The 24,716-nt window shown below is 38.7% G+C and overlaps 1 protein-coding gene and 1 long non-coding RNA gene across 7 annotated transcripts in view; one reads left to right on the forward strand and one right to left on the reverse strand.

Annotated features, from left to right (window-relative positions):
- The first annotated feature begins 2,089 nt into the window (after positions 1 to 2,089).
- LOC138034647 (tetratricopeptide repeat protein 28-like) overlaps positions 2,090 to 24,716 on the forward strand; it is a 35,370-nt gene continuing 12,743 nt past the window's right edge. For 3 of the 6 annotated variants that reach the window (XM_068881856.1, XM_068881855.1, XM_068881860.1), the window contains exons 1-7: positions 2,090 to 2,364; positions 2,474 to 2,522; positions 11,364 to 11,410; positions 11,657 to 11,705; positions 11,982 to 12,034; positions 13,808 to 13,857; positions 14,494 to 14,546. The gene's annotated coding sequence lies outside the window, so the exon portion shown is untranslated. Of the gene's footprint in view, positions 2,365 to 2,473; positions 2,523 to 2,639; positions 3,064 to 11,363; positions 11,411 to 11,656; positions 11,706 to 11,981; positions 12,035 to 13,262; positions 13,311 to 13,807; positions 13,858 to 14,493; positions 14,547 to 24,716 lie in introns of those variants that run through there. The other 3 variants (XM_068881859.1, XM_068881858.1, XM_068881857.1) reach the window with 2 other exon arrangements.
- LOC138034648 (uncharacterized) lies at positions 2,370 to 4,734 on the reverse strand. The gene is made up of 2 exons (XR_011129128.1): positions 4,607 to 4,734; positions 2,370 to 2,650 (listed from the first exon to the last, which is right to left on the reverse strand). It is a non-coding gene; the product is annotated as an uncharacterized lncRNA (long non-coding RNA).

The following is a 24,716-nucleotide window of genomic DNA, read 5'->3' on the forward strand; positions in this document are numbered from 1 at the left end:
AATCCCTCGACAACAAACACAGAGAGTCCAAAGGTGGATGCAGTCATTTTAGATGGCGCTGTTATCGTTCAGATGTTGCCACCAAAAACAGCGCTTACCTTCGAAGAGTACTTTGATGCTGTATTTGCACCTTATGTCATGAAACAGCTAGAATCTGTAATCAGAGTTGATCTTGTGTGGGACGTGTATGTTTCGGACTCCTTGAAGCGATCTGCGCGGGAAAAGAGAGGCTCTGGTCAGCGACGAAAAGTGTTTCCGTCAACTCGAATTCCGTCTGATTGGAAAGGGTTCCTGAGAGTAGACCAAAACAAGGATGAGCTGTTTAAGTTTCTTGCAAACAAGGTAAGAACAATGACTACATGATGTACAATAAAATCTCTTCAATAAAAGCTTCAATATAATTACAGTCTCGGTGATAGTAACAGTGAATATAACAATCATCTGGATAGATAAGAATTTATTGGCAACTATTGTTGTTTCTAGGTGGTTACCTTGACAATCCCCGATGGAAAAGAAATCTATACCACGCATGGTGACGGTGTCTTGTCAACAACCAACAGAATGGAACTGCCTGTACTACAACCTTGCATCCATGAAGAGGCAGACACTCGCATTATGGTTCATGTATTAGATGCCAGCTTGACAGGTCATAAGCGAATAAAGATCAGAAGCAATGATACAGACGTGATTGTCTTGGCCATTTCAGTGGTTAACACTGTTCTAGTTGATGAACTGTGGGTTGCTTACGGTTCTGGGAAGCATCTACACAACCTCCCTGCGCATACCATTGCGAGGTCGTTAGGTCAGGATAAATCATCAGCATTGCTAATGTTCCACGCCATAACAGGATGCGATACAGTGTCATTTTTCGGTGGACGAGGGAAAAAGACAGCGTGGGGAGTGTGGAAAGTGTTTCCTGAACTGACACCAGTTCTCAGAGCACTGGCAGCGTCAACCGAAGATATCAATGTGGAGCACATGGCAGTAATTGAGAGATTTGCGATCCTTCTTTATGACAGAACAAGCAGCCTCAGAAACATCAACGAGGCAAGGCAAGAGCTGTTTTCAAAAAAGTCAAGAAGCCTCGACAACATTCCTCCCACCAGAGCGGCACTTGTTAACCATGCCAAGAGAGCAGTGTTTCAAGGTGGTTTTGTCTGGCAGCAAACCCTTCTTAAGGAGCCAGTAATACCATGCCCTTCTCAGTGGGGTTGGCAGCGTGAAGACAGTGTCTGGGTGCCTCACTGGACAACCCTCCAACAAGCGAAAGATTCATGTTATGAACTCATCCACTGCGGGTGTAAGACGGTGTGTAGAGGACGGTGAAGTGTGTTAAGGCCAATTTGGCATGTACAGGTCTGTGCAACTGTGGGGGCAACTGCAACTAGGATTGCTCTTTAGAAACCAAGAATACTTAACAGAGAAAACAGGTCAGTAACCAATAAATTGTTGTCAAAAAGGGTTCATACTGGAGTGCTTACTCAGTCAGGATAACCTTTCTAAATACCAAACCGAGCAAAGAAAATGAAAAGATTAAACGGTTTTCAAAGCGGTCTTTATTAGTCTATATATCCCATTTCCTAATGAAAGCAGAGCATTAGGTTTTTCAATGGGAGTACAATGTATTTGTTGAAATCTTCTACTACTTGTCAAATAAATATTCAGTTCAACTGGGCCAGGGAATTGGTCTCTTCTACTGTTGTTTGTCTTGTCTCGTTGCAGCCTCGGTTCCATGCAGCATTGTTTAAAAAAATATATACATTAACCAAAGTAGGATTGGTAGTTTTTGTACTTTTTAGTACTCCGAAAACAAGCAGAAACAAAAAGTAACAAATAAGCGATCAGTTTCTACGCAAAAACACTGAATACATTTAACTAGAAGCTGTAGCCACAGGTATCCCACTTATTATCATAGCAGTTTCCAGCAAGTAAGTCACGTGACACCATTTTAAGTTTTAGAACAAAGATTATGACCCCTTCATCAACATAAGAAGATAAAATGTGCAAAGTTACCTTAAAAATGGCATTTTTCAGCCTTGTTTCCATGTTGACGATTTTTAAGGCATGCGCAGTACTCATCACCATTAGCGAATTTCAGCTGGCTCCATATCACAAAATGATGGTCTTAGGGATGATAGTAAACTGGCAAAGTTTCATTCTTTTATCATCAAAGTGAACAATTTTGGACGATAACAGCTGGACTATAAGAAACAAATGCCCTCAATGTCAGCCAATCAGTATTCAGTAATTTTGCCCTGTATTTGGATAATACGATAAACAAGTCATTGCTGCGTAGTCAACCAGTTCTGACTACGTTTTACTTGCTCTTGTTGTGTTCTCTATACTTTAAATCAAAGCTAGAAAGTACGTCGGTATTGGTTTTACGTTTATTTTGTAAAACGGTCATTCAGTTCTAACTGCGCACTCACGCAAACAATCCACCGATCTTGCTAATCCATTTATTCATTTGTAGCTGGATTCCTTCGTTGCTGTTCAACCCGTGTCAACGAGGACATTGCAAGGTAATGAGACACTCCTAATTAATTATTTGTTTCTTGTTTGAGCGAACTTTACTGCTTTCTGTTCTTTGCTCAGTTGCATCGGGAATCACATAATGTCTTATCAGCTTTAAAGTCTTCACTGTTACTCACTGTTTAATAACAAGAACAAGTAATGTATGCGTAATAAAATCAAAATCTGAAAATTTCCTACTCGCCTCCTGTTGATTTCTCTTTTCTTTTAGTAACTATGTCGCCACACATTCCTTTTATGTCTATTTGTTTATTTTCTGGAGTACTCACGCACGATGATTCAGAAGCTTCTGCTTGTGACTGACGCACGCAATCACGAAAACAATTTATTTGCGTGGGCCCATCATGTTTCCATTCGTAGGGCTAACGCTCACATGGTTCATATGGGGTACAAAACTAGCACTTCTCATTACACTCTAATCAGTAAAGTCTGTTGAAACAATTTATCAATATTGCTTATCTATTAGTTCATTTGCGGCGGGATTCGTTATTCCTGCTTAAGAGCTTGTAGCGAATCGAGGAACATTGCAAGGTAATTTATAGTATTATTAGGTTGAAGTAGTAATGTATTACACTCTAAGGCCCGTTTCAAAAGTCGCATTTCACATGCACCAAATCCAATGCAAATGAGCGAAAACAATAGATTTTTCTCATTTGCCTTAAATTCGGCACCTGTGTAATTAAATGCGACGTTACAACAGGCCTAAGGCACATGTGCCTCGGAGATTGTAACCCAGCACTACTTTCCATTTTGTGGAATGAATTTTTGGGAAAACTATATAGTTTAAATTTTTGTTTCCATACTATTTGCAAGATGATGTGAACAAGTTTTATGAATCCATACATTTTTACAAACTATATGCTTTTTTAAAAATTGAAGAGCGTTTAAATGTTTGCATAATCAAATGTACAATGAAAGAATCACCGTCAGGGGCACCCAATTTCAATTTTCGGTAAATATCTGTTCGGAAGCCGATTTGTTGTAAAATTTCTTGATTGCCTGCCTGTCCTAGGATTTTCGAACATCTAATACATGGTATAATTGCCCATTTTTAACGGATTTTTACCCAAACAAGGTTACCTAGAATTTTTGGGAGCCTTTTTTCTGTCTGAAATTTTCGAAAAGGTAAGTTTTGATCCCTTTAATTTTCGGATCACTAGACTTTCAGCTAGGGAATCCGAACAGATGAGAAATTTTTAGGGGATAAAAATATGCCTATATCTACCTTTTAAATACTAAAATACGTTTAACAATGCTATGTTTAGGTGGTTTTGAACTATATTCTCGTTGGGTGCCCCTGCACCGTAGCGTGACATTCTCAGAAAAACAGGATGTTGATGGTGTAATTTAATTCAAAGGGGCTTTCCCGAGGAAATGAGCCATTAAGTAGGCTTTGTTTTCAGGTCATGCGATTGTCATATGACTGGATGTTTTTGTCTAAGAAAAGGAATTTGGAACTTACAAATTTGCTTGAAACTGATATATCTGATTTTTTCGAAGACATGGACCTGGAAGGGATATGTGAAACCGGTTATGAAGAAGATAGAGATGTGGATACTATCATAGTTGGCTTTTTCCAGCAACGCCTTTCTTTCCGAGTGCGATTATGCGATTTTCGGTATTGATCGAAATTTATCAGAAATAACACACAAAGTATGCTTCTGTAAACTGCATTTGGGGAGTCAGGGTGGTTTAGCGGTTATCAACCACGCCTCCCACCTCTGTGGGTCTTCTGTGACCTGGGTTCAACCCTGGCCTCGGGTCGTATGTGAGCTGAGTTTCAGTCGATTTCAATCTGACTCCGAGGGTTTTTCTCCGGTAACTTCGTTTTTCCTCCCTCATCAAAAATCGACTCTCAGTCAATTACATCCGGCTGCGGGCGGATATTGAACCTCGATAGGGATAACCTCTGGTATCCTTCCCTTTCATTGAATTTAAATGAATAAGTTGGTATTATACATCTTCAGAAGTGACGGTTAATACGAAACTGGAGTTTAAATATACATGATCACTAACTTATTAACTGTGAACTATTAAGTAACAATAGAGGTGACAAAAACTAATAAAGACACACCTTTTCGCTGCTCCCATATTCATCTAAGGCCGGCTTTAAATCTTTGATCAACAGTGTCTCCATTATTTTACAGTTTTTTGTGTCAAAAACCCTCACTCGCTCGTTCCTCGCTCGTTCGGGTTTTTGAAACAAACAACTCGTGAATAAAACCCCGTACGCCGCACTCAGTCTATGACGTAAACTATATTTGTGCCACTTCGAAGAGGTTTGGGTACTTAAAGGGGCTAGGTCACGCTATTTTAGGTAATTTTGTTTCATTTTGTTAGTTATGAGCTCTAAACGTCAAATTGGCAGAGCAAGAGTCGTTCATTTGCAAAATCACGGCCACATAACAACTGAGAATGATTTTCCAGCTTTGTAAATGACATTTTGATATAGATTGATATAAATTTGAAAAAAGGTGGGCCGACGTTTTTCAAATTTACCCAAATTCAATCCACTTCAATCCTCTCCAGTTTTGTCCATCCATGTCCCTTCTTGGCTTCCCTGTGTTTTGTTAGAGTTCTTCTATAGTTTTGAACAGTTATTTTGATATTTTAGTTAATTCTATGACCATTCGATCAGTGCTGAAATTGCCTAAACTTGCGTGACCTAGCCCCTTTAATTACATCGGTCGTCCTTCTATTTGGTTTCGATCTCGTTTCTTGATGCAATATATCAAGAACGAGTGTGAGTGTTTCGTTAGGGGTTCCAAACACCGAGAAACAGATGAAAGCATGACGCTGTAGGCGGAGTACTTTTATCGTTTCGTGGTGTTGGGAACCCCTGATGACACACGAAGCACGAATTTTTGATATGGTTTCTCAGTCATAGAATTCACACTTCTTTAGTAATTTTGGGAGTAATGCTTCAGTGCTCTAATTTCCCATGAAATTATGTGGTTAATATAATTAAAATCTGCGAAATTCGTTGTTGATTTTGCCTGACCAAATGCCTCGACAAAGGAGAAACTTAAAGACATCGACATCAAATATCAAAAGAGCATCAACGAGAACGAATGAACTCCAGAAGTTCAAGCAAGACAGGGACCGATCATATCATGGCCACAAACCAAAACAGCTAAAGAAGTCAGAAGAACGAGTGAAGCAATTTAAGGCATAAGACAAAAAAAAAATGCCTCCAAAGAGCATAACGATCTGCTAAGAAACGGAGAAAAGGGCAAACAAAGCCTTTAAAAAGCCAGCTATCTAATTGATACATGGCACAACGTAACAGGCTTTCAAAAACAAAATGATCGCGGGGCCGGGTCAAACCTTTAAAAGAAGAAGATCACTCGCTTCTACCACCGATAAACATATCGGTGAGTCTAGATTTAAATTGACGCAAAAGCGTGAGGCCATAACGTCACATTCACATTACTGCTGAGAAAATCAACACCAAGAAATTTGAAACATTATTATCGAGACGAAATATTTTCTTGGAAGAAAAAATATCACACAGCAGTATAGAGATCCAAATGTAACGCCTCATAGGACAAAACCTGTGGCTAAATGAATCCTACAGAAACCGCCTAAAAGAGGCGTCCATTCAAATATGTACTCGAGAGAGCAAAATTATCACAAAGGCAACGGAAACCAGACCACGTACAAGGGAGTCGTGTGGCTCCCAACGTCAGTGGCTTCATAGCTCAGTTGGTACCGGTATCGCGAGGTCACGGGTTCAAACCCCGTTGAAGTCCTAAATTTTTCAGGATTCTCTACGCAATTGTTAAAATTGCGTTCATAACTGCGAGGACCTTAGTTTCACTTGATTTCATATCTGCAGTTCAATAAATAAAAATGATTCATTTCCAGGGGTACCCAACGAATCTGTTCCTCACATTATCTGTTCCCCAGAGGAATCTTGCTGGCTGGCAAAAATACAGGTGTTTCGATGAGCTGGCTGGGAAAGTTTGTTATTGATAGAGGTTTTGCCTGGGAATTACTGACTTTTTCTAGCATTTCAACCCGAGCTGGCTGTAGAAACTCTGAAGACTGAGGACGACTAAAAAAAAAAAAAAAGGAAACCCTTCCCTCTCCCAGAGAGTAGTCACAAACATACGACGCCTGGTCAGAGTGATTGCGCTTGCGGAAAAAACCTCTTTTGTCCCGGTTTTGTCGTTTTTGTTCGGTCGTTTTGAATCGAGGGATTTGAAAGCGCGCGGAATTCCTGGCTGGGAAATAAATTTGATCAGCTGGCTGGGAGACCAACCAATTTTATCTAGCTGGCTGGGAAATTTCTTGTGTGTCTTGCTGGGAAAAAGGAACAGATAATGTTTTCCCAGCAACACTGAAAAACACCTGAAAATGCCTTAATAACATTTATTTTCATTAACTAGGGTATTATAATACATTTTACAACAAATTGGTCGTTGGGTGCCCCTGCATTTCATTGTCGTTGATTGTTGGAAGTCATGCCAATACCGTAAGCCGTTTTCGTTTTCCAAAAACTAGGAAGAAGAATCAAAGTTGTTAGAAGAGAGTATTCTGAAGTCAAAAGCTTACAAAAACAAATAAGAGATTAAAATTTTCACGAAACTTATCTTTTTTAAACACATGATATATAATTTCTTAGGTTATGTTAGCTTTCTTTATTTTATTCTCTTTATTGTGAAGCACTTTGCACCTTTTGAGTTGTACAGGCAAAGCATTGTTTTCTTTATTATTCTTTTTCTTATTCTTATTCTTATATTTATTCTTCTTCTTATAATAATAATAATAATAATAATAATAATAATAATAATAATAATAATTATTATTATTGTTATTATTATTATTATTATTATTATTATTATTGTTATTCGATTCTCTTTAGTTGTCGGGTGTTCTACTGGGTAATGTTTATTGTGTCTCAGCAACTCCCCGTAGCTTAGACACACAACACTTTCCGCAGTAGGTGCGCAGTTCCAAGGATGGCCATTATTATTATTATTATTATTATTATTATTATTATTATTATTCGCTTCTCTCCAGTTGTCGGGTGTTCTACTGGGTAATGTTTATTGTGTCTCAGCAACTCCCCGTAACTTAGACACACAACACTTTCCGCAACAGGTGAGCAGTTCCAAGAATGGTCGATAATTGTACACTTCCAAGGAAGCGGCCAGTTGGAAAATATAGACTGGAATCTGGACTCTGGACTCTGGACTGGACTGGACTAGACTAGAGTGGGAAGGGGATTAGTGTTTTTATAATCAGTTTTGCTTTACTTTTGCTTATATTTTTCGGTCTCATTACAAATATAATCACCCGAGGTCAATTGTTAACACAGCAGTATTTGTCGCCTGCCAATTAAAAAAAAAAGCTTCCCAATACCCCGTGTGACCTTTCTTGTCAATGCTTTCAATCAGTGATCTGTCTTTGACCCTTTTAAATATAACGCAATATATATTTTTGTCACATTCTATTTTGGGCTTTCTTTCATGAATGCCAAAGGACTCAGGCTTCGCTTCATTTATTCCAGCTTACTGAGTTGTACCAAGATCGCTATTCGTGTGGGTTCTGGAGAATACCGTACGTCTCACGCGAGACAATGGTGTTAAATCTACCGCACAACATCTTGAAGCCATTAGCGCTGATCACGCTATTATGAACACAAAAATCATTGTAAAACACTAACCAACTGATAACGAAATGCAATTACAGTAAGTGCCAATTGTAATTTGTCAACTGATAATCATACCTGTGCAGAATGCACAATGCCAGAACATGTCGTCATCAAAAGGGCTTAATGCACAAACTTGGTGATAACTTTTATCAAACGGCAGGCATCACACTGTATCCACTCCACAATTTCAGCCCTGTCTTCCTGTTAATTTTGGGTCCTTTTAGAATCGCGTGATCATGATTAAGAACGTGAATGAAATCGGAAATTGCCTGCAGTCAATTCGATGATTATCAGTTGACAAATTAAATTGCATTTCGTTATCAGTTGGTTATATTTAAAAGCGTCAAAGAAAGATCACTGATTGAAAGCATCGGAAGAAAAGTGGGAACGAGTCAATTTTCACAGATTTTTAAAATTGGCTGGTCATGTTTCACAGATCATGATTTTGTCTAACATTAACGTTTTGTGTGTGACCTCTTCACCCACAGTGAAACTCTCCGCGAGGAATTACGACGGAAAACACAGCGTGAGGGATGGTGTTAAAGGAGAACTTTCTAAGTATGTGTAGCGAAGCTTGTAAATACTCGCTTGAAACATTAGCGCAAATTAGCGCTGTATTAACATTTGACCTCGGGTGATTATTTGTAATGAAACCGAAAAATATAAGCAAAAGCAAACCAAAACTGATACTAAAAACACTAATTCCCTCCCTCCCCCTCCCTCCCACTCTAGTCCAGTCCAGTCCAATCCAGTCCAGTCCATTTTTTCCAACTGGCCTGCCAAACCAAGGTCTTTTCACCTTTTGATATGCTTCCAAGAGCACCAATCACGATCGGTATTATTGTGACTTATTATTATTATTATTATTATTATTATTATTATTATTATTATTACATTCATATTACAGATAACAACACAACCCCTAAGGATAACATAACTACTAATAGAAACGCGCAATACTTGATCTCACATTACCAGTCACGCATTAGCCTGGGGCCAGGCTCCGCAGTTGGGATAATGAAGGGAAAAGGAACGTGGCGGAAAAAAAAAAAGGCGAGCGAAGCGAGCCGAGCGGGGAACTGGGGGAGGGAAGGGGCGGCCCGCTTCATTCGCAAATTTTGGCCACGTTCCTTTTCAGCCCATAACCCGAACTGCGGAGCGTGGTCCTTGGCTAGTCAACGCATCCATGTCAAATACTCTTTCCCGCACTCACACTCGCAAACGCTCTCGTCGAAAACCCAAGCCTGCTAAACTCCCTCTTGATGGCTCGTCTGTAATAATTCTTTCTAATTCTATTCTGTCTCCCGACCAGATATCTCTTCTTGCACGTGGCCTCACATTCTGTCCTTCTCCTAGACACTTCAACTGGCACGAAATTTGAGCCGACGTATATGACTTTGGGACATTGTGTTGTGTTCTTGGGCAAAACACTTTACTCTCACGGTGACTCTCTCCACCCAGGTGTATAAACGGGTACCGGCAAAATGCTGGGGGTAACTCTGTGATGGACTACCATCCCATCCAGGGGGGAGTACAAACATTCCTAGTCGCATCATGCTACGGAAACCGGAGATAAGCGCCGGCCTGATGGGCCTTCTGGCTCGTAAACAGAAATTCTCTTATATATGACTTTTGCTCGACGCATGCGACTAACAGAGTGCTTCTTTGACGGGAACAAACACCACTAACATGAATAAATGAGACAACCATTTCCATAATAAAAGTACTTGGAACCCTCCTACCAACAGAGAACAGGCCCTGGATACATTGTAAGACTTGTTAAACTTGACATCACTACATATAAACCTAAACCTATTCGTGACAATCTTACTACTTCACAACGTCAGGCAATACGCCAATTTAAACAACGACAAGGCATTGTAATAAAACCGCAGACAAGTGTTCCGGAACGGTTATTATGGATAAAACCTGGTACATTGACGAATGAAACAGACAATTTAACGACCCTTAATTCTACCGAAGCTTAGATGAAGACATCACTGTCGACATACATAAACGAGTAACAGTATATGTAAACAGAATGGACACTGACGACCTCATTGACGAGAAGACAAAGCAACACCTCATACAACCTGACGTAAAACCAGGACGTTTTTACATCCTTCCCAAAATACCCAAGCTTGGTAACAACTTGACGTTTCATCTTTACACACCAATATTCCACATAATGAAGGTATTAATGATTGTGATCATTCAGTTTTACGTACTGATCCTCACAACACTATACCCATGCACTGGCACCAATTGCGACCTCATCCGCATGATTCTCGCCATGAATAACTTCACCTTCAATGATAGCCACTACCTTCAAATCCACGGCACAGGTATGGGCACTAAAATAGCCCCCTCCTTTGCTAACCTTTTTCTTGGGCTTTTCGAGAAAAAATGCTTTAAGGAACACCCTATTTCAACCCCATACTTGGTTGAGATACATCGATAACATTTTTTTATGATCTGGACTGAAAGTCCCGAGAACCTAAACATTTTCATCGATTATCTCAACATCATTCACCCGACCATCAAATTCACCAGCTCACACTCTCCCACCAATGCACTGACACCAACTGCAACCTCATCCGCATTTTAATATATTATATTAATAATAAAATTATATTAAATATATTGTATTTAATATGTTATATTAATGTTTTTTTCCTTGACGTTAACGTCTCACTGACGTACTTGCTACCTGTCCTTACATTTTCCATGGACTAACCAACTACACATTCTTATCCACTGGCGAAACACGCTTCATTAATTCCAATATAATCTGCAAAACTGAAAATCTTATCTACATGAACCAATGTAACAGACGTAAAACCAGCCCAGTGGCTTCATAGCTCAGTTGGTTGGAGCGTCGCACCGGCATCGTGAGGTCACTGGGTTCAAAACGGTCATTTCATCTCGATCCGTGTTCAACTTGAACTGCCTTTCTGATCAGTTGCGCAGTTTGCTCGAGTGTGAAATGACTTCTTGTTTTTCCTGCTCCATTTAATTTGTTACTTCTCTTAAGAACCTTTTATCTTTCCGCTCCAGTTCTGCTCTTTTTGCGCACTAGGCATAAATGATTTGCGTTACTATGAAAGTTAAAAGTTTTCGTACAAGATTGGATAGTGCATTGATAACCACGTTTAATAATAATTTTTTGCAGAGTCATTTCTTGTCGTCCAGGACCTCGCATCGATAAGCATCCAATTGGTACGTTGCTCACTGTTACTCATTACTTAATAACACGAACAAGTGACTTACGTGTGATAAACCAGTTCTGATGACTTTTGCGGTACTTTCTTTTGTTTTTTCTTTACTCAGATTGGATAAAGTTAGTGACTATGTCAGAGTTCCTATATATTTATTTTCTGAAGTGATTAACGTCACTCATGATCACTTGCGAATGACCCACTAAAATGATCCACCAATATTGTTTATCCCTTAATTTATTTTCAGCCGGATTCATTATTCCTTCTCAAAAGGTTGTCAAGAGGGACATTGCAAGGTAGTTAGTAATATTAGCTTTTTGGGTGTAACAACTTATTTGTTTGTCGTTTCATCGAACTCTACTACCTTCTATTCTTTCCTTGCACATCGAGAAAGTAAGTAAGTGATGTATCAGGCTTGAGCTTTTTTTATTTCCAGTCATTTGATCTCGATCCCCAGTGTTTGGGTGTTTGGGTAGGCATAATTGATTTGTGTTAAGAAAGTTATATCCCAAAAGATAATGCTTTACCAAGAAACTTGACAGTGGCTAACCACATCAAATTAAAATTTTTAGAGTAACAAGACGAAAGTTTGGCTTTTGAAAAGGATCCGTTTGGACCAACACTGGTAAGTCGTTCATAATTACTTACATCTTTTTCTTATGAATAAATGACTAACGCTATGCAAACCAGTTTCAATTACATACAACTTGCTCTATGAAGAGATTTTTTTTTTGTCGATGGGTGGTGACTCGATGTTACTCGGAATAAATCCGAATGCCCCTCGGCAGAACTCGAACCTGCTAAGACCTTCTGGAGTAAGTGGTGATATTAGAAAGTCAAATCATTTGATTTTCGAATTCAAAGCTAAGCCCGGTAAAAAAGAGAAGAATCCGATTTAAAATGGAAGTAATTATAAGTGAGTGATGGACGTAACATGAAATGCGTTAATGAGGAAATTATTATTAATCTATTTTTTGTGTTATCTTGGATTAGTATTCGAGGTCTCGTGGTATCATTTCTAAATCACAATTTTGCCTTACTTCATTGCATATGATATGTTTATATCAGAGTTAGAATCTAGAAGAAAGATTGTTTTGTAACGTCGCTTGCCCTTGCTGAGCAATTTTTAACCAATCAGGATCAAGTGTGCCTTAATTCTTGTTAACCAAAAAGTGCCCTCGTTGTGCCCGCGTGATTCACAAAAAAATGCCCTCTGCCTCAGCCAATCAGCATTCAGTAATTTTCCCCTGCATTTGAAAAACTTCCTAAGATGAACAAGTAATTGATGCGTAATCAATCAGTTTTGACTACGTTTTACTTGCTTCCTGTTGTGTTCTCTGTACTTTAAATTAAGGACGGTGCCTACTAATTCAAAGGTATTTTTGCGCGGTTTACTGAATATGCGGAAAAAGCACATCTTAATATCGTGATTTGTCAGTGGCGAGCAGATCAATTATTTGCCTCAGCCTTCGGCTTCGGCAATCATTTGCCGAAGTTGAAGGCTGAGGCAAATAATTGATCTGCGAGACACTGACAAATCACGATATTTTGCGATAACCGAGTTCAATAATAATTTTATCATTCGATAACTGAATTAACTTTATTTTTCACAATTCCCAACAATTAAATCTTTTTCTGAAAGCTCAGGAAAGCGAACTGCCATTTTCACACAAGAGCGTGGTATCAATTACGCATGAGCAGAATATTATTTCCAGCAAAACACTTATTTGCAGACAGTTTGCAGGTCACGTGGTGGGCTCTCGGCCAATAAAAAGGAAGGAAAAAATCCATCGAATGATAATTAATAATATTAGCGTGAGGGGTGGAATAAATTATTTGATTCTTGTTTGATCGCGGAACTATATATACTGCCCTGCATTCTTTCCTTACACATTGAAAGAGTAAGTAAACAATGTATCTTGAATTGTTCCTGAACAGAGAAGATTTTAAATTTTTAATCCGCTTAGATTCAAAATCGAGGGTGTCAGCACAAAGCAAATGACGAGTAAGAGTGCATTGAATATTTCAGCCATAACAAATCCGTAATGTCTTCTCCCTTTGAAGTTTTACTTTAAGCTAAGCAAGACCAGAGCCTCCCGGAACGAAACCATCAGTTGTTTGGTGCAATGGAACAGTCATTTCATCTCGATCCGTGTTCAACTTGAAGTGCCTTTCTAATCAGTCAATGATCAGTTGCACAGTTTGCTCGAGTGAGAAATGACTTCTTGTTTTTCCTGCTCCATTTGTTACTTCTCTTAAGAACCTTTCAGCTTTCTGCATCAGTTCTACTCTTTTTGGCCACTAGGCATAAATGATCTGTGTTAAGAAAGTTAAAAGTTTTCGTACCGTGAGATTCGATAATGCATGGATAACCACATTAAATTATAAAACTTTGCAGAGTCACTTCTTGTCGTGGAGGACCTCTCATCGATAATTAGCATCCAATTGGTAAGTTGCTCACTGTTACTCTTTCTTAATAACACCAACAAATAATTTTTGTGTGATAAACCAGTTCTGATGACTTTTGCGGTAGTTTTCGTTGTTTTCTCTTTACTCAGTTTGGATCAAGGTAGTGATTTAAGTGACTCAGTTTGGATAAAGTTAGGAGCAACGAACAATGACATCCTGTTCTATGTATTTGCATTCCGTAACTTGCTTAGTACATTTCTCTGAAGGAGGTCGCAGAAGGGGGCTGAAAATTTAGTTTTTTAACGTTTTTAGATCTGTTTTAACCTCTTTTCTTTTAGAATGCTTTATGTTTATTTTCTGAAGTGATCACCGTCACTCATGATCAGTTGCGAATGATGCATCCAATATTGCTTAACCATTAATTTATTTGCAACCAAGTTATTATTTGTTGCTCGTTTCATCGAACTATGCTACCCTCTATTCTTTCCTTGCACAACGAGAAAGTAAGTAAGTGTTGTATCAGTCTTCAGCTTTTTAAAATTTACATTCATTTGGTCTCGATCCTCGGTGTTTGGGTAGGCATAATTTATTTGTGTTAAGAAAGTTATATCCCCCAAGATAATGTTTTACTGACAGACTTGGCAGTAGATAACCACATTAAATTAAAATTTTTAGAGTTACGAGACGAAACTTTGGCTTTTGAAAAGGATTCGTCTGGACCAAGAGTGGTAAGTCGTTCATTTTTACTTATATCTTTTTCTTATGAATAAATTTCCCATGCTATGCAAACAAGTTCTGATTGCATTGCAACTTGTCCTCGAAGAGATATTTTTTCGATCGGTTGTGACTAGGGATTACTCGGGATAAATCCGACTTCCACTTGGCAGGAGACGAACCAAAGACCTTCTGCAGTAAGTTCTCATATTAGAAAGTCAATTTATTTGATTTTCAAAACTACGCCCGGCAAAAAAGACAAGAATCCGATTTAAAATAGAAGTAAGTGGGTGATGGGCATAACATTAAATGCTTTTATGAGGAAATTATTATTAATTTTTTTGTGTGTTATCTTGGATTAGTATTCGAGGTCTCTTGGTATCATTTCTAAATCAGAATTTTTGCCTTAATTACATCATTGGATATATGGTATGTGTATATCAGAGTTAGAATCTGGAAGAAAGATTGTTTTGTAACCTCTCTTGCTCTTGCCGAGCAATTGCCAACCAATCCGGATCAAAAGATCATGCCTTAATTCTTGTGAACTAAAAAGTGCCCTCACTGCGCCCGCGTGATTAACAAAAAAAAATGCTCTCTGCCTCAGCCAATCAGCATTCAGTAATTTTCGCCTGTATTTGAAAAACTTAGTAAGATGAACAATTTTTTTGGCCCATCTCACAAAAAAAATTGTCCAAAACTGATAAAATTGTTTATTACATCCATTTAGAAATCACTGCTGATCCTGCTGCTCTCAGCAGTGCGATGTATTCCCAAATCGCACTTTTTTTGCTCTAAATTGCACCATTTCCCCAGCCAATGAGAAAGGAACTCTAAAACAAATTTAGCCAATTAGATTTCAAGGCTTGTTTAAGGTTTACTTTTTTGATTATTAGCTCGTTGAAAAGTGTTGATGGAACTTGTGGCCATTTTTGGTCTTGCTTTAGCATTAGTCCCCTATACCTGATGCTTCTTCAGTTCAGTCCTTTCCTCCAGTATTCGTGGTCTCCTTCTATCCCTTCTGATAATCCATCACCCTTGTTAAACATCACATATTTTTCAATGTATTTGTCTGGAAATTGTTTAGTTTCGACATAAAATTTCGCCTTAGATCCACATTTGGGTAACTCAACCAATGATGTTATTGACGGATATTTATTGATTGTGCTTACGATTTCGACAACAAATAATCTTCACACTGTTAAATTTGAAAGATCAATTAGTTCACCTAAACATATTCGGCCTTTTTTTTGTCCCTTTTACAATTCATGGGACACTAGCTTTGAAAGAAAACAGACAAATTTCTTTTATTCTACAAGGTCACCAAAAAAAGAAAAAAATCCCAATCTTATACATTAACAACGAAATTGTAACAAATGAGTTGAATGAATTATGTAAAAATTTTACAAAAGTTGCATTTGCAACTAGTAACATGGCAAATTGGTCTATTACAATTTCTAATCCAAGTTTTAACATCATTACACTTAACGCAACCTTGAGAAACTTTTGTGGTGTTAATTCTTTTAAATTTATACATTTGTTGAAAAATAAAATTTACCAACAACCAATTTTTTCCGATTGCGATGTTACTGGATCAAATCCTTACAAAAAGGCCTTACTAGAGAAGAAAATCATTTTAGATCTACTTCTTATGGAGAGCAATTTGTGCCAAAATTACAAATGGCTGGTGTAAATCTACAATCGTTGGTGCAGGATTAATAATCGTTGCTGTTAAACAAACAATCGTTACTGCAGGATTACTGATCGTTGGTTTTGAACCACAATCGTTGGTGCAGAAGTACCAGTCGTTGGTGTCAAACCACAATCGTGAGAGCAGAATTACTACTAATCTTTGGTGTTAAACTATGATCGTAACTGCAAAAACAGAGATCTTTGATGTTAAATTGTAATCGTAACTGCTAGGCAAAAATCGTCACCGTCAAAGTACAGAGTCACGATCAACTTCAATCGCAATTGTTAATCCACGAATCGTTCCTGCTAGGCCGGTTTCGTTTCTTTCACTAGTGCTAATTAACAATTAGACCTGTAGCCTGCGAGGGGCTACGTGTAAACTATTGACCCGTCACCCGTGGCCCTTGAGGGCAAAGGGTCTAATTGTTTTAGTATCACCCAACTAGTTGGACAGAAACGGCAATAATAGAGTTAGCAAATGCAAGTTGAAGAAATATTTATTTGGGAATAAAACGAAAGAAAGCGTCACGCTTTTCGCTGCTCGAGGACTATTACTAATAGTCCTTCAGCAGCGTAGCCAATAGTCCACTTTCCATATATTAAAATTCAGCTTGAAAGAGAGGTTTAAAGGACCAAGACAAAGGAAAGTGGATGATATGTTAATATTGTTTACATCCATTCCAACTTATTTCTATTGTTTTTGTCCCCTCTGCCTCACTATCAAGCTGAATACTGATATTTCGAAAATGGCCTATTAAGGACGGTGCCTACTAATTCAAAGGTATTTTTCTCTTTGGATACCAAGAGAAATTACTAAGATCTACTTTCTCCAGATAGTTTTAAGCCGCGCAACAATATCCCTGTTTTGGTAAGCATCACCGATAGGAAACCCGAGTATCTCGAGATGCGCAGAACGTATGCGCAATAACAAAAGTAGGCACCGTCCTTAAAATGTAGGGGTGACTATTGCGCTGGTATTGCGATAGTTGAAACACCATTGCAATAGTATTGCGATAGTGGTGATACTATTGCAATACTGTTGCTATAGCGACATTTTAGTGTGACAATCAGTATTTCATTGAGATAAAAGGATATGTTTGATATAAATGCCCCTTTCCATCTTCCCTGTACAATGCAAGTTATAGAAAATTGAGAAAAAAAATAAAAATCCACTGATTTTCTGCATTTTATTATGTAAATTGAATATAATAGTATGTCACAGAAATGCCTATCAACATCTCACTTCAGTCTTATTAACTTGAACTGTCAACAACCGTTAAAGCAAAGTACTGTAACACATTTTTGAATACAAATTGACTCTCACATACTATACTCACTTCAGAAGAGTTTTTTAAGTTTGTGAATCATTCATTAGAAATATTAACAAATGTAATAAAATCATACCTGCCAACCCCCAGAGTACGAAAATCTGGAGACGTCTAGATAATTTTCGTCCGAGGATTTCCGAAGGCTTCCGAAGATCGCCGAAGATTTCCGATAACCTCCGACGATTGCTGAAGATTCCCGACGACTTCCGAAGATAACCGAGGGTGTAGAAGGATTTTTGACGACTTCAAAACAGGGCTCACCAACTGTTTTTCGCCGAAAAAAAAATTGAATTTCTATTTAATTGGTTTTTAAGCAATTATACTCACTATGGTCAGTTGGGCGTGGGAAACTTGTCTGAATGCGTGAGATCTATCAAAGCAGAGTTCGAGTAATAATGAGTTTGAGTGAGTTTGCAGCCTGAATAGATCTTATCATGATGGTTTTGGAAGCCATCTTATCAATAATGAGAAGGCAAATACGTCTGAAATTAACAGTGTTTGTGTGGAAAAGTGATTTAAAATAGTTTTTACAACCTGTGCTTCTGTAAAATTCAGTCATGAATTGGAAACTTTAGGCACTAGAAAATTAGAAAAGCTTCCAATTCATGAATGTTTCAGAAGTAAAGTTTTATGGAAACTATTTGGAATGGTGACTTGCAGCTCTAACCCACTCAAATTTCAAAAGAACACCCATAAAAGTAGCTTACCTTGTGTGTTTGCAAATGGCTGGACTCCAGCTAGAGGAGTAATCTTCTCCACTTTCTGCAAAGCAAGGTTTTTCACCCCCTCAAAACCCGAGGGAAGGGCGCCTAAGAATTCCTTTTGAAGTGAATCGAAATCCACGTTGGCCATGTTCGCTTCGACAGATCAGATGTAAACAGTGTGCGAAAGCCGCGCTAATTTTCTATGTATTGTGCGATATGATTGGTTTATTTCTGACCAGTTACGATACTCGTTAAATATGTATAAATTTGATTGCTCCCGCTGATTTACGTTTTCCGATCAAATAAAAGCACTAAATAAGAGCACTAAATCCTCTTCTTGCTTTATTTTCTTTTATGAAATCGCGAAAATAACGAACTTGTTAGTGAAACAAAAATTGGAAAAAAGCCACGGTAGGTAGTTCCCGGGAGATTTGGTGGCTTAACCGGGAGACCGGGAGATTTGATGAAAAACTTGGAGACTCCCGGGAAAACCGGGAGAGTTGGCAGGTATATAAAATAGTGAGATTCTTCACAGGCCATGTTTAGCTTTTGAGAAGCCACAGAGCAACTGGATCGGATGTCGCAATGCTTCCTAGAGGGGGAACAATAAATGTTTTGCCGTCATTTTGAATGCGGGTAAGAGCCTGGAGGCGAATTTAGAAAACAAACATGGCGGGCCTTGTCGGGGAAGATTGTTTTGGCGTAAAAGTGTCCCTTATACTTGGAATAATGAACAGCACAGACAGCGGTAGCCTCGCAGCTCTTACAAGGTCTCACCTGATTGGAGACCACCCTTGAGGTTTAACAAAAGAACAAATAACAGAAACAATGGACCCTAGGCCTAAAACCTAACCCTTTTGTTTTAGGCCTAGGATCCATTGTTTCTGTTATTTGTTCTTTTGTTAAACCTCAAGGGTGGTCTCCAATCAGGTGAGGCCTTGTAAGAGCTGCGAGGTGACCCACAGACAGACGAGAAGAAAAGGGGAATTTCTTAATTCAAGGAAGTGGCTTCAGTGTAACTATCGATATTTTATGAAACTGCCGCGATTATTATCGATAGTTACTAGGTTGCCAGTGTAAAAGTGTCTGGTATTTGTTCGGTGTTTTTTTTTTTTACTTCCGTGTCGGTAAAAGTCTTGCCTGTCACTTCCCTGGTAGGTGGTACCTTTGTGCATAGAGCCTTCTGCGCTTATTTTCTTAGGATGGAGAGGGTAGTGGAACTGCGTAGATTTCTCTGATGGACACAGTAGAATCATTAACTTAGCCTGCAATGGCGTCGAAATTCATGTAACGCGAATGGCGTTTTAGTGGATCCTTAAACAAAATATACCCTTATGGAGCTCAATAATGGAAAGTCAGTTGGATAAACTAGCCAGGCGGTGAAAACCAACACCTGGAATCTGAAAAGCGACGAGTAATGGACTTCGACAACAATCTGTCGCCGTCGAGCAGAAACCAAAGTGAGCTGCATTTCTAAAATAATATTTACCAAGTGGTGGGCGGCTGTTATGTAGAACACTGAAACCAAATGGAAAATTCTCTGGTAACTTATGGGTTCAACAAAAACAGAGAATGATTGAACGAATCGAACACCTTAAGTGGATCTGTGATCAACTCTGCACAGTCTTGAGGTAAAAAAAAAATTGGAAATGTGACAGCCAAGAATTATTTGAAAGAAAGCTTGTCGTCTATTTTGTGCTTCATTATTCAAGGAAAAGGTTCTTCATGGAAACGGTTTGATCCTGAAATTTTAGTTTGTTGTAATATTGCGCATATTTGACACGATTGAGTTTTTTGCCTTCACGCACGCAATAATTAACAAATAAAGAAGCCTTGACTGTGCTCTGTTCTGTTGTAAAGCACGCAGGAAACGGCTAGAGCACGAAAGAAGTGTAGGGGGAAACACGAGCCGATAGGCGAGTGTTTCTCCCTACTTCTTGAGTGCTCTAGCCGCTTCCTAAGTGCTTTACAACAGAACAGAGCACAGTCAAGGCTTCTTTATTTGTTTTATGATAAAAAACAAGTAATTTTCTTCAAAAATTCTACTTTATTTTCAAAGCGCGCGCTGCTTGTGGCGAACTGAGATGTCGTCAGCACAGTGCTTTATACTCTGATAAAGCACGCTACTTTGGACCAATCAGCGCGCTTGTAAGAATGTTTAAGATTATTTGATTGGTTAATGAAACAAAGGCTTGTCAAAACATCAATCAACTGGAAAATCACACAAAATTAGAATTTATGGAAAAACAAGTGCCTCAATGTTCGGTTTCAGTCCGTAAAAAACAGCAAAAAAGAGGATCTAAATGATTAAGTTCAGTGAAAACCGGCCGAATTGTTGCCCATGAAAACCTGCACGTTTCCGACATGACAACTGGAAAACAAACTCTTCATTGCTTGCGGCTGGAATCTGAAAACCTGTTGGGAATTTTGTAAATGAAGAACTCCAGCGTGAGGACTTTCTGAGCTTGAAAGAACTGCTGGACCGGGCGACGGTTGAGGTCTTCCATCCAAAGCACTTGACAGAATATCTGAGCAAGCCTTTAACTGACAGCTTCAATAATACCCAAGGTAAAATTCGGAAATTCATCTGCCATTTCTGCGAATGATGGCGTGGGCTTTCGTTTGTTCCGTGCTTTGTACTCTCATAAAGCACGCTGTTTAAACCAATGAGAGCGCGCGTTATATAGAAACTTTATTATAATAGCAAATATGTTGTTTGTTTCAAAAAATTGTTCGCTGGAAAAGGTGGCCTTTATGAATTCATCATGTTTTATGATATGTGTGCTGGATAGTTTTTATGGCAATAGTAAAGCATTTTCTTGTTATTCAAGGAAAATGTTCTTCAGGAAAGGGTTTGAACCTGAAGTACATGGTAATTTGACACGATTGAGTTTCTTGTCTTCACGCACGTAATGAAATAGGAAGAGGTTTTCGCCTCCAAGAGCAAATATGTTGTTTGTTTCAAAAAATTGTTCGCTGGAAAAGGTGGCCTTTATGAATTCATCATGTTTTATAATATGCGAGCTTAACTGGATAGTTTTTATGGCAAAAGTAAAGCATTTTCGTGTCAAAATGAGGTTAGCGTTTTTGTGATGTGCTAACTTAATTAATTAACAAATAAAGAAGCCTTGACTGTGCTCTGTTCTGTTGTAAAGCACGCAGGAAACGGCTAGAGCACGAAAGAAGTGTAGGGGGAAACACGAGCCGATAGGCGAGTGTTTCTCCCTACTTCTTGAGTGCTCTAGCCGCTTCCTAAGTGCTTTACAACAGAACAGAGCACAGTCAAGGCTTCTTTATTTGTTTTATGATAAAAAACAAGTAATTTTCTTCAAAAATTCTACTTTATTTTCAAAGCGCGCGCTGCTTGTGGCGAACTGAGATGTCGTCAGCACAGTGCTTTATACTCTGATAAAGCACGCTACTTTGGACCAATCAGCGCGCTTGTAAGAATGTTTAAGATTATTTGATTGGTTAATGAAACAAAGGCTTGTCAAAACATCAATCAACTGGAAAATCACACAAAATTAGAATTTATGGAAAAACAAGTGCCTCAATGTTCGGTTTCAGTCCGTAAAAAACAGCAAAAAAGAGGATCTAAATGATTAAGTTCAGTGAAAACCGGCCGAATTGTTGCCCATGAAAACCTGCACGTTTCCGACATGACAACTGGAAAACAAACTCTTCATTGCTTGCGGCTGGAATCTGAAAACCTGTTGGGAATTTTGTAAATGAAGAACTCCAGCGTGAGGACTTTCTGAGCTTGAAAGAACTGCTGGACCGGGCGACGGTTGAGGTCTTCCATCCAAAGCACTTGACAGAATATCTGAGCAAGCCTTTAACTGACAGCTTCAATAATACCCAAGGTAAAATTCGGAAATTCATCTGCCATTTCTGCGAATGATGGCGTGGGCTTTCGTTTGTTCCGTGCTTTGTACTCTCATAAAGCACGCTGTTTAAACCAATGAGAGCGCGCGTTATATAGAAACTTTATTATAAATATAAATATACATTCTGCCTCGTGAGTTTGTTATTCTCGTTAACCAGCAATGGAAAGTCATTGCAACGCGAATGGTGTTTTAGTGCATCTTATGTTGTTTGTTTTAATAAAATATTTCGCTGGAAAAAGGATTCTGTGATATTTTCTGCCTTTGTGAATTATAATATCATGTTGTGTATTGAATTTTAGAGCTTAAGGTTGAAACGTGATACGGGAGGATATTTTTAGTATACTCTGTAAGCAGGAAAGGTTTCATGAAAATAAACAGGTCTGCTGGAAGCGTGCTTGAGTTTCAACAAAATGAGCCCCAAAATCAGCAAAAATTTGTGACGCCGGTGAATAATAAAGTAGCTACTATTTCCAAAATGCTGGAATTACCTGGTGATAAATAACCTCGTCTTGGAGAGTAAATTTTTGACTTTGCAGAAACAATGGTGGGCGATTGTGATCTTTGTTTTGAATTCGCTCATTTATTATAGTCAAACTTTATAACACTTGACAGAAAAAGAAACTTACGAAAACCCGGTATCTTGCCATCATTTGACACAGATGCTTCACTGTTTGGCAAGTAAACATGCCGCGGTAACTTACTAGTCATGACTAGTGATCACGGCGCCCGCTGAATTCCGGTGATGTCACTTTCGATTTTGCGATTAAGTTATTTGTGCAGCCAAAACGTACAATAACAAAATTGAACGTAGCAAAAGTCTCCCAAAATGTTTGTCGCTGATTGTAACTGTTTATATTTTATATTCACGTTTCAAAATTAATGTTGTTTTCATGTCGTAAATATGTTATTCTCGAGCGACCGTCCTGGAAACTTCCTTCTGCTCTTTCTGAAAACTGTGTATCAATATTTATTTACTTTTGCATCAATATTTGTTTTTGCATAAAGCAAGCTAACAAAATCTGTACCTTGCTAAGTCCGCATTTGTTAGCGTTAATAGTATTTTCGGTCCAATGCTTCTGTTTTACGAAGGCGTATATGTTTTTGGTCACCCATCCAGACACTAATCCCGCCGGAGAGGGCTTAACTGCAGTAAACTTTAGTATTACAAAGTTGTCAGATGCTCAGGGGGCACGCTTAAACTTGTGGTGAAAAGAAGTTTATCAACATGTCAGCCCAGAAGCCAATGTTTCTCACTTACCCTTTATTTTCTTCAATCTTTCTGGGTTCAGTACTTTTCTAGTAACCACATGTCTTCTCAGGCTATTTACCCAAGGCTTCTACCATGGCACTACAATGATAGAGAATCACCCCCGCCAAAACAATATCGTGCACTGTTAAAGCTGCATATTACGCAAGGACAGATTTTTTTCGTCGTACGAACGTGTGAGAACCTGTGAGCCAAAGGGCCTCTGCTGGTATGACTTCTGGGTGACCCCTTAAATGGTCTTAATGACCCCCCAACTTGAAAAAATTGTCTGGAACGGTGCACGTACCACAGGTAACCCAGGGTACCCCCACGGAGGGTCTAGTTAAACTTGGTATTGATGTATTGCTATCGGAACACTTACAATCACGATGGATCGATAGTTCGATGTATCGTTACACCTCTATTAAAATGCAGGATTTGCATTTATAGTCCACTAGTTGGGTGATACTATAATATCTTACTGATATCGATTAATTATCGACTAGCAATTTTGGCAACCAATCAAATCTCGAGAAAGGTTTGCGCACGAAACGACTCAAGCAGATTGAGTTTGCTCGGCAAACCATGTCGGCCATGAGGAGAATCCTGGCGTCGCTCTCCATAGAAAGTAGTGTCTTGACAAAGTTCGAACCACAGGACATAACACCTGAAGTCGTGAAGGGTGAACGTTTCTATTGTGTCCATAGAAAGTGTATTTAAGATGCATTTGTCTTCCAGAAATCTCAAAATTAATCCTGCAATAATTGCCTTTGGATTCTGTTTTTGCTTAGTTTATTCACCGATATAAATTTTATTAACAGACAGTATCATTTTGATATGATGGAAATGTTTTGTTTGCAGATACACAAATTTAAGATATTGATCATTTTGTATAACCCAGCAGTTGAAATTTTCTTTATTATTTAAAATATTTCTTTCTCCCACACAAATGGGCCAATTCAACCCTGGCAATGACAATATTCCATGCAATAAGCCTCTAGCTTCCATGTTTAGGAACCAATCAGTTAGATTAGGATAGAGAGTAGGGTGGCTCTGGGACTAAAGACAAGGGAAATGGGGGAGCTTCGCCTCCTGAGGAATCTCATGATAAATCAGGGTCGTAACATGGTCCATGATCCCTGAGCCTCATTTTCCTCAAAATGTTGATCCCTGAGCCCTGATAAATCTGATCCCTGATTCGAGCTCAAAAGCCTTGTGATCCCTGATTCCACCCTTCTGAGCCCTGAGCCCTTTCCTCTGAGCCCTGATCCCAGTCATATTTTGGGCTTTGAGCCCTGAGCCCATATACCATGTTACGACCCTGATAAAT

This window comes from Montipora capricornis, unplaced genomic scaffold (assembly GCF_036669925.1).
Source record: "Montipora capricornis isolate CH-2021 unplaced genomic scaffold, ASM3666992v2 scaffold_146, whole genome shotgun sequence".
Classification (NCBI taxonomy): domain Eukaryota; kingdom Metazoa; phylum Cnidaria; class Anthozoa; order Scleractinia; family Acroporidae; genus Montipora; species Montipora capricornis.